The sequence below is a fragment of the Elgaria multicarinata genome, chromosome 8 (assembly GCF_023053635.1).
Source record: "Elgaria multicarinata webbii isolate HBS135686 ecotype San Diego chromosome 8, rElgMul1.1.pri, whole genome shotgun sequence".
NCBI lineage: Eukaryota > Metazoa > Chordata > Lepidosauria > Squamata > Anguidae > Elgaria > Elgaria multicarinata.
In genome coordinates this window covers 44,207,093-44,222,852 of record NC_086178.1, presented here as the reverse complement: position 1 = coordinate 44,222,852, position 15,760 = coordinate 44,207,093, and the positions used below count along the sequence as shown (strand labels likewise).

The 15,760-nt window shown below is 42.1% G+C and overlaps 1 protein-coding gene across 1 annotated transcript in view; it reads left to right on the top strand.

The window, feature by feature from the left end:
* Nucleotides 1-15,760, top strand: part of CLSTN2 (calsyntenin 2) — a 491,073-nt gene that overhangs the window by 413,335 nt on the left and 61,978 nt on the right. The window lies entirely within an intron of this gene.

Genomic DNA, 15,760 nt, shown 5'->3' with positions numbered 1-15,760 from the left:
ACAACCGGGGATGGGATGGGGCTGAAGGACAGACAACCGGGGATGGGGCCGAGGGACAGACAACCGGGGATGGGATGGGGGGAGGGACAGACAACCGGGGATGGGATGGGGGAGGGACAGACAACTGGGGATGGGATGGGGCCAAGGGACAGACAACTGGGGATGGGATGGGGCCAAGGGACAGACAACCGGGGATGGGATGGGGGGAGGGACAGACAACTGGGGATGGGATGGGGGGAGGGACGGACAACCGGGGATGGGATGGGGGGAGGGACAGACAACCAGGGATGGGATGGGGCTGAAGGACAGACAACCGGGGATGGGGCCGAGGGACAGACAACCGGGGATGGGATGGGGGCGAGGGACAGACAACCGGGGATGGGATGGGGGAGGGACGGACAACCGGGGATGGGATGGGGCCAAGGGACAGACAACCGGGGATGGGATGGGGGGAGGGACGGACAACTGGGGATGGGATGGGGGAGGGACAGACAACTGGGGATGGGATGGGGGAGGGATGGACAACTGGGGATGGGATGGGGCCGAGGGACAGACAACCGGGGATGGGATGGGGCCGAGGGACAGACAACCGGGGATGGGATGGGGGGAGGGACGGACAACCGGGGATGGGATGGGGGGAGGGACGGACAACTGGGGATGGGATGGGGCCGAGGGACAGACAACCGGGGATGGGATGGGGGGAGGGACGGACAACCGGGGATGGGATGGGGGGAGGGACGGACAACTGGGGATGGGATGGGGGGAGGGACGGACAACCGGGGATGGGATGGGGCTGAGGGAAAGACAAACGGGGATGGGATGGGGCCGAGGGACAGACAACCCGGGATGGGATGGGCGGAGGGACAGACAACCGGGGATGCGATGGGGGAGGGACAGACAACTGGGGATGGGATGGGGCCGAGGGACAGACAATCGGGGATGGGATGGGGGGAGGGACAGGCACAGTGAGGGCCTTGCTAGACGAGGCCTTAGCGCGCTTTGTGAGCCGGTTTCCCTGCTGTGCGTCCAGATAACGCACAGGGGAATCCGGCGCCAGGCCGCGCTGAAGCCTCCCCTAACGTGCCATAAGCAAAGTCGCTTATGGCGCGCCTTTTTCGCAGCCCCGACCTCAGGCCGGAGCTGCGAAACGTCTAGCTACTTCCGTGGCTTTTTGTGGCTACTCGCTTACTCGCGAGTAGCCGCAGAAAGCCGCGGACTGGCCACAGCACTGAGCGCTGTGCCCATCGGCCGGGGGAGATCGCAAGGGGGGGAGAGGGTCAGGGAGAAGGCCGGACCCACCAGGAGAGAGGGGGGGAAGCTGGACATCGACGATGACAAGGGAGGGGGGGCAAAGATTGGGGATGGGGCTGCCGAGGGAGGGGGGGAGAAGATCGGGGATGGGGCTGCCGAGGGAGGGGGGAGAAGATCGGGGATGGGGCTGCCGAGGGAGGGGGGGAGAAGATCGGGGACGGGATCGGGGATGGCGGATGCGGGGAGGACGAGCGAGCAGGCAGGGGCCTATGGGGAGGGATCAGCAGCAGGTGGGGGGGGCTAAATTAAAAATAAACCCCTTACCTTCTCCGCAGTCTTCGGGCCGCACATGGCCCCTTTAAACTGAAAAAAATGGCGGACGCTGCAGGGATCGCGAGGTCCCTGCACGTCCGGCGTCTGGAAGCCCCGGGCACGCGCGCTAACGTCAGCGCGCCATCGCCCCGCCTCCCTGCCGGCTTATACCAGCAGGTCTAGCAAAGCCCTGAGTTGTCCTGGCAGAATTTGGACCTTTGGCTGCAAAGGATGTAGTCAATCTGATTTCGGTGTCGGCTATCTGGTGAAGTCCATGTATAAAGCCGTCTTTTTGGTTGTTGGAAGAGAGTGTTTGTTATGCACAGTGAGTTGTCCTGGCAGAATTCTATCAGCCTATGTCCCGCTTCATTTTGTTCTCCTAGACCATGCTTACCTGTAATTCCAGATGTCATTTGACTGCCCGCCTTAGCGTTCCAGTCTCCTGTAACGAAAATAACATCTCTTTTTGGTGTATTATCCAGTAGGTGCTGCAGATCCTCATAGAACTGATCTACTTCTGCTTCTTCAACATCTGTGGTTGGGGCATATATTTGGATCACTGTGATGTTAAATGGCTTACCCTGAATTCGAATTGAGATCATTCTATCATTTTTTGGATTGTATCCAAGCACTGCTTTAGCCACTTTATTATTAATTATGAAGGCTACTCCATTTCTTCTGTGATCTTCTTGTCCACAGTAGTAGATCTGGTGGTGATCTGATGTGAAGTGGCCCATTCCAGTCCATTTCAGTTCACTGATACCCACTCCCCATTATCCCAGTCTCTGTACCTAACAAATCTTCTAAGACAAATGAGTTTCTGTGATATTATTTTATTATTCAAATAGCATCTCAGCTGCAGGCACTCTTAAATGAAACTGATTATCTGAATGCATTCCAGTCTGGAATCAGGTCTGGTTGGAATCAGCCTTTGTCACCCTGATGGATGACCTTCTTCAGTAGAGGGACAGCGGGAGTGTGACCCTGTTACTTCTTGATCTCTCAACAGCTTTAGATACTATTGACCACGGTATTGTCCTGGATCTCCTCTGTGAGTTGGAGGCACTGTTCTACAGTGGTCCAACTTGTACTTGTGATATCAGTTCTGGAGAATAGCATTGGGTGAGTGTGGCCCAGCCCCAGGGCAGCTGAACTGTGGGGTGCCACAGTGCACCATCCTGTGCTAAATGTGGTCATCAGGAGATTTGGGGCAAGGTGTCACTGGTATGCTCATGATTCCCAGTTCTGGTTCTCTGTGGCATCTGAATTGGGAGAAGCTGTTCACTTTCTGAAGCATTGCTTGGATGCAGTTATGGCTTGGAAGTTGCAACAAATGCAGAATGTAACAGCTAGGGTGCTCACTGGGACACCCAGCAATGCTTACATACCATGTGTGTTAAATGAACTGCACTGACTGCCTATTAGCTACCCTAAGGCTATGCTACTGTCATACAAAGCCCTAAACAACTTGGGACCAGGATGCCTAGCAGACCTGGCTTTTGGACAGTATAGATATGAAATAAATAAATAAATAAATAAATAAATAAATAAATAAATAATATTAATAATAATATAATATACAATAATTCTGAAATTAACATAATGCTCACATGCAATACCTTGACGAAGGGTCTTCTCTGTAGTGGTGCCAACCTTTTGGAAAACTCTCCCGCATGCAGTTTGAGAGGCAGACAATGTGGCATCTTTCAAATGCCTCCTGAAAACACACTTGTTCACCCAGGCCTTCCCTGGGCTGTAATTAAATTAATCATGCTGCTCTATCTTAGTGCTCTATGTGCTATTATTGCAACTGGAATTGGTTTTAATGTTGTATCTTTATATTGTATTTTAAATGTGATTTTAAAATTTATATATATGAACTGCACAGGAATTTTTTTATATTTAGCAGTACATAAATATCTCAAATAACTAACTAACATTTTTAATCCACCCAATAACAAATGTTCTCTAGGCAGATTACTAACAGCTAAAATAATAAAAAGCAATATAAAAGGCAATGAATAGCTCAAGAAAAATATATATGAAATATATAAAACCAGCTGTAAAATCGATCTTATGGTCAGGCAAGAGCACAAGGAACTGTACATGCCACCAAGACTGCATCCCAGAATGTGCAGTGGTCTAATCCACCTAGGTCAGGAGTGAGAAACAACTGTTTTGATCCCATGAAAGGCTGTTGATCCAGTGGAAAAGTCATTTGGGGTGTGCAGCTGTTAGTGGGCAGAGTCAAGACTGATAGTAGGCAGAGCCAGAACCAAAAGTGGGCAACATTTACAAGATTGTATAGTATATGTTCTCTCTCTCGCTCGCTCTTTCTCTCACTCTCTGTTAACCCCTCTCTGTGGGCTGTATGAAATTAGGTTCATGCAGCCCACAGAGTATTGCAAATCACTCGCAATTAGTATTTCAAATCACTCCTAATTTTATGTTACAAGGACATTATAAAAAATAACAAAGCACACATTTCCCCATAAAGGTTACATTACTCTTTGGGCACACACTAATCCTCACATGAATCTTTCCCTTGGTCCCTTTCTAAAAGAGAACAGAAATCTTTCTGTGGCCAGTTTTGTGTCAATCCTCAAAAGGTACATTTCTCACTCAGTCCTTTAATGCTGTCAGTTCATCTAAATTTCTAAGTCAAGAGGTTTAACCACTATTTCAGTATGAAGCACCTAGTTAAACTGTTACACAGACCATTCACATTAAATGGTGAGGGAAGAACGGTGCACACCTACAGTAATAGCTACTCTCCAGTGAGCTTAATTTTTCTTCATTGCGAGGGTACGTAGAAGACTCTTCTTCTTCTGTAATTCCATCTGCTTGGCAAAAAATCTGTGGGTACATTTCAAGGATGTTCACACAAAAGATCCAAAAGATGATGTTGTCCTTTGCCAGGATTGCCTGTCATGCTGCTGACATCTCAATATGCCTAGCTTACAAACCTCCTCAAATCTGTTGCCAGTTCAGCAAAGGATCCCACTTCCTTCCTTTTACTGCTCGTGGAATGGTTCCCAAGTCAATTTGACATGTGCCCTGATCCAAACAGCTGATCTTAGGCATTAAACAAATCTTCACAAGAGGATATGTTCTATCAAAGCAGTAGGGCTTGACCCACTCTGCCTCACTGATAGTAATACCCTTTTCTCTCCATCATTTCAATCATTTGTGTTTGGCATGATCACAAACTGCAGTATATTGTCTTCCCAGTCTGCTTTGGCTCTTTAACATAGAGCTTCCAGATTATTCCCGCTGTAGTGGCCTTCATCTGTGATATGCCTGCTGTAGAGATTTGATGTCAGTCACTGGCAAGAACTGTATGGGCAATGTTACTGGGTTTATAAACTTGGAGACTTATGGAAGATGAAACAGGCAACAGTGGCAAGATGCAACAGTAGAGTCACACACTAATGTAGTATACCACACAATACAGCTTTTTGCAACCAGCTTTTGAATATTGTATTCAGTTTTTACAACCAATTCAATCAACTGAATCTTCATACGCCTCGTGAGGTTTCATGATATGGCATATAGATGCATCCTAAGAAAATAAGAAGAGCCATCAGACCAGCATCTATCTAGTCCAGTATTTTGTATGCACAGTGGCCAGCTAGCTGTTGACAGGAAACCCTCCCAACGAGATCTGAGACAATACAGAGGTCTGCAGTGCAATCCATAAAGTTGGTGGTGGGATTGAGGGAAGTCATGTGACCTGGAGAGTAGAGCTAGTGATGCATCCTACCTCTCCTTGATTACATGGGGATTCCTTTGTGCAAGAAATGCATAAAGGGGCTACAGGGGCAAGCACTTCAGTTATGTTGCTCTAGTCTTTTACCTGCTTTGCCTGCATGGTTGAGCTGGACTTGTCTCCAGTAGACTCTGACAGAAGAATGTAGTCACAGCATATGACCCTGAGAACCCAGCCAATAACGTGTACTTTGAAGCCTTTATAAAAAATTGATCAAGATGTGATGGGTGTAACCTTTATCTGAATGTTTTGAAGAATATATTCTGATACAATATAAAGCTAATATTCGATTATGGAAAAGATGTAAATGAGGCGCATCTTTAAAACATAGTACAAATTATAAATTGCAGAAGTGATTCTTGCTTCTCTTAAGAATCAGGGGAATGCTATTAGTTATTTTAGCAAATACTATTGAATAATAACCAAGATACTGAATAAAAATCAAGAATCTTTGTGTCACTTTTGCCTGCCTTCACCCATAAGTCAGTGTTTCTGCATTAACTTAAGAGAAAAAATATGTGTAGCAATTTGCATTTAAATACATTTTAAAGGCATATCCCTCAAATTATATATTTCTAAAGATTTTCCATCACAATGTACCCTTTAAACTGTATTCTGTTGCTTAAGTTGATGAGAAGTTCAGTGATAATTCTGATCCCAAAACCAGATAAAGATTTGACTAATCCCGATTCTTATAGACCTATTTCTTTAATAAATCAGGATGCTAAAATTTTTACATCTATTATGGCCAAACGGCTAAATAAATTTTTGGCAGAATATATAGGAGCAGATCAATGTGGGTTTGTGGTAGGAAGGCATATGCATAATTTAGTGGGTAGAGTTTTAAATGTAATAAATGTAATAAAAAAAGCAAATATTAAGGCAGGTATTATGGCATTAGATATTTTTAAAGCTTTTGATTGTGTGAGCTGGCAGGCACTAAAGAGTATTATAGATAAATTGGGATTTGGAAATAAATTTAAAAATGTAATAGAACAGCTATATTCCCAAAATACGGCGGTAGTGGTGGTAAATGACGGACTTACTGAAAAGATACGACTAGCCAGAGGAACAAGACAAGGATGTCCGCTCTCGCCGGTCCTGTTTGTAATGGTTATGGAAGTTTTGGCGAAGGCACTAAGGGAGGATGAAGAGTTAGAAGGAATTGGAGAGGTAAGGGAAATAAAGTTAAACATGTTTGCGGATGACACTTTATTGACCATTAAGAATCCATTAAGAAAATTAGAAAGAATTAAATATCAGTTGAGGGAATTTGAGGAAATTACAGGGTTAAAAATAAATTGGTCTAAATCAGAGATGATGTTGTTTAACTATACCAAGAAGGAAGAAAAGGATTGGGAATTTAAGGGAATGGAATTGAAAGTTAAGAATGAGATTAAATATTTGGGAATTAAAATTACAAAAAATTTAGAGAATCTTGAAAAGGAAAATTTAACGAGGTTAAAGAAAGAGGTATTAGAGAAATTGGAGAAATATAAAAGATTAAATTTATCTTGGTTCGGAAGAATAGCCTTAATAAAAATGAAGATATTAGCTAAAATTAATTTTGTATTTAGAATGTTACCTATAAAAATATCAGAAACCGAGATAAAAAGTTGGCAAAATATTATTAATAAATATTGTAATGGAGAAAAGAGAGCAAGAGTGAATAAAAATAATTGGTACCTAAGCCAAAAAAAGGGGGGAATGGGTCTCCCAAACATAAAATTATACTACGTAGCAAATAGATTAAGACATGTTGTAGAAGCAATTATGGGAGTAGGAGATTTATATTGGATGGAAGAAAAAACCATAAATAAGGTAGAGATGAATTTGGAGAATGTTTTTTTTAAAGACGGAGGAAGAAAGTGGGTTGGAAGTATAGATAATCCACTCCTGAGGACTCAATGGGAAATTTGGAGTAAATTTAAAGGGAAGCTGCTTCCGAGCAACTCTCCCTTAGCACCGATAATAATGTTAAAGAATTTCCCAGAGGATCTAAAGGGTAGATTATGTAAAATATTAAAAGAGAAAAATAAAATAAGATTAAAGGATTGGGTAAGAGATATTAAAACAAGAGAGGATATGGAAAATTTGTTAAAGGAGAAGAAGCTATCTTGGCTAGAATATGGTCAATTAGAGCAATGGAATAAAAAGTGGATTAAAGATAATAGAATGTGCAGAAAGATGACGAGGTTTGAAGAATTAGTAGTAAGTAAGGAGGAAGGGAAAGGAGGTAGTATAGTTTCAAAAGGATTAATGAGTGAAATATATAAAATATTGTTAGAGAAGGAATTTAGAGAGAATACAGAGAAAATGGTTTGGGAATCAGATTTGAAGATACAAATAGGGCGACAGAGCTGGGAGGGACTATGGAAACAAAGAGTGTTGAGAAGTTTATCAGTAAGAATAAAGGAGAATTATTTTAAAATTCTATGGAGGTGGTACCTAACCCCGGTTAGATTGAATAAGATAAGTGATCAACATTCAGCAAATTGTTGGAGAGGTTGTGGGGAAAAAGGAACGTATTTACATATGTGGTGGCAATGCAAATATGTACAAAGATTATGGAAGATGGTGTTCTCAGAAATTGAAGAAATAGTGGGAATGAAAATAGAACAAACACCAAAAATAGCATTGCTGTCACTATTTGAAGATATAAAGTGTGGAAAAGGAACTATAGAGCTGATATCGAATTTGTTGGTTGCAGCACGACTGATGGTAGCTAGGAACTGGAAGATCCAAGGGGAATACTCTATTGAGGAATGGTATAAAGAAGTCTGGGACATAGCCATTAATGATAAACTGACATGTAATATTAAGTGGAGAAAAGGCGTAACTAAAATAAATGAGTTCGAAGGAATTTGGAAACAGTTCCTAGTGTTTGTGTTTACTAAGGGAAGTGGGAAACCACCAGCAGAAGAAACGATTAGATTTTGGACTCAAGAATGATCCCGAGGTGGGGGGTGCACTTTTATGTTAAGAACGAAGATGTTGTAGTATGATAAGGTATATGTAATAGTTTTTGATATTTGTACTCAACAATCATTCAATATGTATGCAGCAGATATTTGATGTTTTTTTTTTCTTATTGTGTTTTGTTTCAGTTATATTTTGGTAATGTTTATCTATGTTTATATAGTGTTGAAAATGAATAAAAATTTAATAAAAAAAAAAAGTTGATGAGAAGTTCAACTGCAACAGTCAGAGAAGTGTGATATCTCTTGGGTAGTTAAATTCCGATTCACCCATTAATCCAAGAAATGTAGACCTGGTCAATATGTATCAGAATTCGCAAAGATCGAATTTCTTGAGCATCACTAGGTGTTAGCAGCTGGTAGACGACATAGAAAGAATTAATTCATTGAATCAATTATTCTTTGGCCTTTTTACTCTGAACCCCAGTGGGTAATATTTAAATAGGCACTTTTATAAGAGGAAATGAAAACGTGAAAACATAACAAAAGGAATAAGCAGATGAAATGCAGGCACTTGAGTGGCTGGACCCCTGGCACTCAACATCTAGGGACATTTAATATTCACATGCTGCTTTTCACATTTACATACTGTGTTTGGTAACAGTTTTCTAATAGACAAGACTGGCCAAGAAGAAAAGAAATTGTACTTCTGACACAAAATCTACAAGCTCACGTAATATTTCCATAAAGTATTCCTGTGTTCACGAGGAGTGAGGCATTTAATCCACTAAAGGAGTGACAGAATGCCTTTGTGTTTTCACCTTCAGCTCACCTCCATGCAAAACTCATCAATCTCTCACACAATGATTCATTTCACAAACACAATGCTTACAGTTCTCACACGACGTCTAGGGCAGGTGAACAGTATACACATAATTTCAGACTTAAGGATTCAATTTAAATTCTGGAGCCTAAGGAATTTCTGAAATGATAAGTCTGTATTGCCACTGTTGGGTTTCTTTTCAAAGGCTATTTCTATTCCTTGAATACAAAACTGTCCAGAGAAGATACTGATGAAGCTGTCTTTTGGAATTCAAGCATCAGTTACCTTGAGAGGGAATGGTAGTTTGTCTGTGGCACAGAGATGTCATGCATCTTGTGCAGGATACTCTAATGGCAAATCTCTCTCTCTCTCTCTCTCTCTCTCTCTCTCTCTGTGTGTGTGTGTGTGTGTGTGTGTTTGTGTGTGTGTGTGTGTGTGTGTGTGTGTGTGTGTGTGTGTGTGTGTGTGTGAAGTCTGTTGGATTCATTTAGCAGCTGTAAGATACATTTAGCAGGGATAATGCCAAATCTTGTTTACAAAGCTCTTTCGAAAAGGATTATTTCATGGTCTGAAAAGCTTGGTTCTTCTTTCCCCTCCTGCCTAGCCATGATGTTTACCTCCTACTAGTTGTCTGGCCACTAAGTGTAAAATTTATCCCCTCCCTGGTCCAAGCTCCTGGCCACCCCGTTGAATAACAGCCTCCCCAGAAACCCCTTTCTTGTTCAGTACTGTAGGATGCCTTGTCTTCTTAGGCTGTCTTACTAGCCATTGACATATTGGGTATGTTCCTCTCTACTTCCTCTTGGCAACCAGGAAAAGGGCCTTTTCTTCTGTAGCTCTCTGACTGTGGAATGAGCACCCTATCAAGGTTTGCCTGGCACCTACGTTGTACCACTTCCGGCGCCAGGTGAAGAACTTTTTTATTTTCCCAATATTTTAGCATGTCACTGTCCTAGTCTTTAACTATGCTGTTTTTTAAATCTGTATTTTAAATCTCTGCATTGCTGCTCGGTTTTGTTCTGGTTGTATTTTTATATCATGGTTTTAAGCTTCCATATATTATATTTTATGCTGTACCTTATAGTTTTATTTTTGTGAACCCCCAAGAGAGCTTTTGCTATTGGGCGATTTAGAAATGAAAAAAATAAATCAACCCCTTCGGTTCCTTCTTCTCAAGAAACAAAGGGTCCATATGCGCACGCAAATACCTTGTGTTCAAAAAGAAAAGCAAGAAAAAAACTCAGGCTTCAGAGAAAATGATGTCATCTCCAGGATTTTGCTTTTGCATTAGGTCATACTAGGGATAAGCCTTGGAATCCATTTTTCAAGTATCTGTTGGCTTTTGCAGGGGAAGTGACCAACGAGGGCTTATCTATCTCTCCCACCATTTATAATTAAGGATGTAGGTTTACAGGTCATGTAAGTAACATATCACATTGATTTGAGCCCCAGCACCTTGCTTCTTAGAAATTAAGCAGTTCCTACAGCTCTTCTGCCATTATAATGTGCAACTGGATAGCCCAAATCCTTCTCCTTCCAAAAAACCCATTCCTGCCTTGCTCCCTGATACCTTTCTTGTAGCGCTTCACAGAGATTATTTCTACCTGCAGTACTCTTCCTTCCCCTCAGCAATTTCTGTATTCTTCTACTCTACCTTCGGCTATATTGTGCCAGGCCCCAACCAGCAATCCATGGTCAGTACCAGGGCTGCTCCAGGGAGCTGCTCCATCCTATCCACAAAATGGTCTTCTCCAGGTTTCGCCCCACTGGTCTTCTTTGCAGCTGTCTCCCTCCCTCCCTGACATAGGCACTGTTTGTAGGAAGGCTTCGCTGCATCAAGTAGGTTACAAATTACGATATCAGATATTCTGTGGGTAGGTGTGACAAGCTCTGAAGCAGATTTACAGAGCGTGTGGCCTCTTGTGTAGTAGAGCAGAATGTTTGATCAGGGTGCTGTGGCTGAGAGGATAATGCTAAAGCCCTCCAGCAAAGGATCAAAGGGAAATTCTCCTGGCTTGCCTGCGTTATTCGCTCTCTTGCAGTTAAATAAAAATGCAGAGCTTGAGCTAACCTGCATGTTTACCAACTTTTCACTATGGTGACATCTTGAAATTCCGCAGAGGCAGCCTTGCCAATTGGCATTCTATCCCATTGGTGAGGATTTATGTATGAGCATTGTGAATGTGTTGTACTGCAAAGTCTAGAGGGGATTCAAAGCAAATGGGTGCTTCGGGTACAGCCTGTTGCATGATAAATACTATAAATGCACTAAGTTAAGACAATGAGTTTGTGCCATTAACTGTGATAGTTATTCTAGTAAGCAGGCAAGCCTGTTGTCAGGGCTCCACAAAGCCGCTTTAGATTTTCTGCACCTTGCATGCTGTTTGCATGAGTGTGCAGAAATGTGCCAAATACATTAAAAGAGAAAGAGAGATAAAATAGGATATAACAGCTTTTTCTCCAATGCCACAAGGCGCTGTTACTTTCTGAAATGGCCTCATTCATGATCATGGCCCCAAGGGTAAAGTCAGATGGTTGGTGCCTTTAAAGCAGCTATTAGTATTCAGGCAAGTCAGAGGTCTGTGCTTGCTATTGATATTACTCTGTTGTAAATGGACTGTTACAGTCTCCTCCATTATCATCTTGATCGTAAATAGTGGCTTAAAGAACAAAAAAGTATAACTGGTTGCAATGTTGCTGAGCTATTGGAAACAAATAACTTGAAAGGACAGCAAGGTGAATATGAGATGAAAAGTCAGGCTTTTGTTGATGGCATATACACAGTTCTATCCACAGATCCCTCAGCTGGAAATGGGATAATTCCCTCAGTCAGTTGCCCTGCCACTCATGGGCTGTCGAATGTCAAACATTTTCAGGAGGATGAAGAGGGCAGATGTGGCCTCTATTGGTTGCATCGTTGGAAGGATTTATTCCTCTATATTTTTTCCTTACAGCAAAGCTTCATATTCATATCCTAGCAGGTGCAAGAAAGGTTCAGCTTGGTGAGAATGTTATAATGAGTTGTGTCTATCGCTGTCCATCTGCCAGTAGAATGGATTGATTCTCTTGGACTTTTGCCTTTGCAGCAGGATATGCCCTTGTTCTCTCGCCACACCTATCCCCACAAATCAGTTTTATAGTGTTGAGGAACCTTCTGGATCCATTTTGGATGGGATACAAGGGGTACCAGTGGGGAGGAGAGCAAGGGGAAGTCCCATTGAATTAGCAGATGTTCATATATTGTATGCAGCCCAGTAAGTGGAACTTGATATATAACCATGCCTAATTTAGGGCACAATCTTATCAAGATGCCTGTCAGCCTCTAAACTTAATCCCATGCAGGGCAGGAGATGCACAGAGGTGATTATTGCTTCTGCATCCTCTCACTTTGATTTTTTTTTTTTTTTTTTTTTTGCTAAATGGGTGATTTCACTCATCTAGTTGGATTGTTGCAGAGCAGGGGAAAAGGATGCTGGGGTAGCTGAAGGATTCTTCATAAGCTGGCCACTCTGGTCTCCTCCCCTTCCTGCCTATTGAACTGCCCCCTTCCACTTCACCGAGGTCACATTTCCAAGCTTGTAGAGACAGCCAGTGTGGTTCTCTATACACTGGTTGCAAGGGGAGGGGGTAGGAAGCTCAGGCTCCTGTGTCAGAGGGCAAAGCACTGTCTCCAGCCTCAGATCCAGGAATCTGAAGTATCCTACTCTCCCCCCTCCCAAGACACTGGCTAGGGTCTATTGCATTGCTTGCCCCATCATCTTCATTGTAGTTAATGTAACAAAAATGTTGGTTCACATGCCTATTTGTTTTGTACAAGTCCTCACTGGTAAACACCTCTGGATCTCAATGAGAAGTAAGGTTTTTGGGGCATTTTTGCTAAAATTTAGAAATAGGAGTCGATCTATCTCACTTGTTTTCAACATAATTCTTTATTTTACTCTACACATCATTTGCCATAATATTTCAGGGGTCAAATTTCCCTTCCCTTTCCCTGACCTGTCCCTCATACATAAAGAACTTGTAACTATCTTGCTAATGGCAGCGCGCCTAGAAATTGCTGAGCATTGGAAAGATTCGAAGGGACCCACGTTAAATGGCTGGAAGAGGAAAGTATGGGACATAGCCTGTTCTGAAAAGTTAACATACCACCATAGGGTCTTGTCAGGGCAACTGAGATATGATCCTTTTGAAACAATATGGTCCCCTTTTGTAAACTATGTTAAAGATTCTACATAACTCATTTCTCCTTTACCATTGCTACTATCCAATTAGGTTGAAACTGGATTGGGAAAGATATATACAGTATATAAAATATATAAAGTGGATAAGATAATGCTTTACTGTTAAAACATTTTAGTATTTTTAAAGACTGTAATCATGTGTTGTAGAAACAACTGCAAATATATTTAAAAAAGGAAAGACAGAAAAGTACAAAGAAAGGATAGATTGCAAATTTGATATATTTGTTCAAAGTTAAGTTTTTGCTTTTTGGATCAAAGAATGTGGGATCTCTAGCACAGAATTCGACACCAGCTGATTTTGTACACGTGTTCCTTTTTATTTGGAGTTTTACATAGACATTCTATTAATTTAATTTCATTTTGTCATGCATTTATTTGCAGGAGTTCAGTGGAGCTAAGTCAACCCCACAATGACAGCCATTTCATAACAGTAGCCAAGAACTGGTATTGCATAGAAACTGATCATTAAAATTTACAGCAATTTATTTCCTGCTTTTAAAACCTTAATTATACATCATAGTGCTTTGCAGAATTAAATACTGCAGGTGCAAAGTTAAAACTAAAACAAAGTGTTAACAGAGGAAGAGTGAAGAAAGGGTAAAGGCAATTGAAAAAAGGTCTGTTGCCAGATAAGATCTGGAAAGTAGATGGAAAGTCAACAAAGCAGAGAGAAAAGGGATCCTGTTCTGCACAGTAAAGGCTGAAGAGAAGGTGTTTTTCATTCCAACAGTGAAATAAGGTACTAGGAAGAGACTGCAACCAGATAATCAAGGAGTGAAGCTTATAAAAACCAGCTAAAGCAGGGACAGCCCTATATTAACTCAGATTGCCAGAATTTGTTCAACAAAACTATGGTCTCAGAGGATATTTTCAGATTGTATGTTCTGCAGTCTAGTCTCTCCGCCACATTAGTTCCATAGGTTATTATGGTCTATTTTTAGCAAAAGCCTCTAGTGAAGCCCACAAATTGGTCAGGAGCCTTAGAATCATAGAATAGCAGAGTTGGAAGGGGCCTACAAGGCCATCGAATCCAACCCCCTGCTCAATGCAGGAATCCACCCTAAAGCATCCCTGACAGATGGTTGTCCAGCTGCCTCTTGAAGGCCTCTAGTGTGGGAGAGCCCACAACCTCCCTAGGTAACTGATTTCATTGTCGTACTGCTCTAACAGTCAGGAAGTTTTCCCTGATGTCCAGCTGGAATCTGGCTTCCTTTAACTTGAGCCCGTTATTCCGTGTCCTGCACTCTGGGAGGATCGAGAAGAGATCCTGGCCCTCCTCTGTGTGACAACCTTTCAAGTATTTGAAGAGTGCTATCATGTCTCCCCTCAATCTTTTCTCCAGACTAAACATGCCCAGTACTGGTAAATTCTAGAAAGTAGTCCAAGAAACCCAATTTATCTAAGAATTTAATGCTTTATGGCCTCTGTACTCCTTTACTATGTCTCTTTTAACGTAAAGTCTTCAAGAAAAATATATAACACAGGACAAGAAATAAGGGAAGAAATCATGACTTCTATCATTTATCTGGGTTTTTAAGAATCTTATATAACTGCATGATATATTCAAAATTATTAAGATTGTAGTTTTCAGACTTTCCTTAATTAACTTTATGCTCCTCTTCTTTTGCTCACATTATCCTCCTTTTAAAAAAACCCCAACAGCTAGGAAGAATGTAGGCTAGGTAAATGTGAAACAGCGAAGCTTCACTTGGAAAAACCGCAAACATTACAACATGCTACAGGGGCCGAAAGTGACAGCAATGGATCTGTTGCATTAGGAACATAGGAAACTTCCTTATACTGAGCCAGACCACTGATTCATCTTGCTCAGTATTGTCGACAGTGACTGACAGTGGCTCTTCAGGGTTTTGGGCAGAATTCCTTCCAAGCCCTACCTGCAGAGATTGAACATGGGACCTTCTGCATACAAAGCATGTATTCTAACATTGAACCATGATGTTTTCTATACATTATGTACAAGTGCACACACGTGGATACCACATGGATAAAAGGAAAGTGTCAGCTGTATTCAAAAGACCATAGTGGTAATTAACTATAATGTGTTATCCAAACAACACTTAAAATACACAGAGAATCTGAAGTTGTCAGTTGCTGGAAATGGTTATAGGAAAACATAGTTTAGGTCAGAATTTTTTCCCCAACCTGGGTGTTTGGCCTACAGCTCCCATCAGTCTCAGCCAACATGACCAATGGCCAGGGATGATAGGACTTGTAGGCCAAAACATCTGAAGGAACCCAGTTTGGGGAAGGCCACTTTAGATGTTGGACCAGAGCTCTCATCTCAATTGTCTACCGCTAGTAGCTGCTAACTATTGAGTTCCACCTGTAGCTGATAATGGGACCGTTCAGATGACGCTGAGCTTTCTGTGGTTAACTTAACCATGTTTCTCTGTGGTCAGCACTAAGCACAAGCTGTACAGTCATA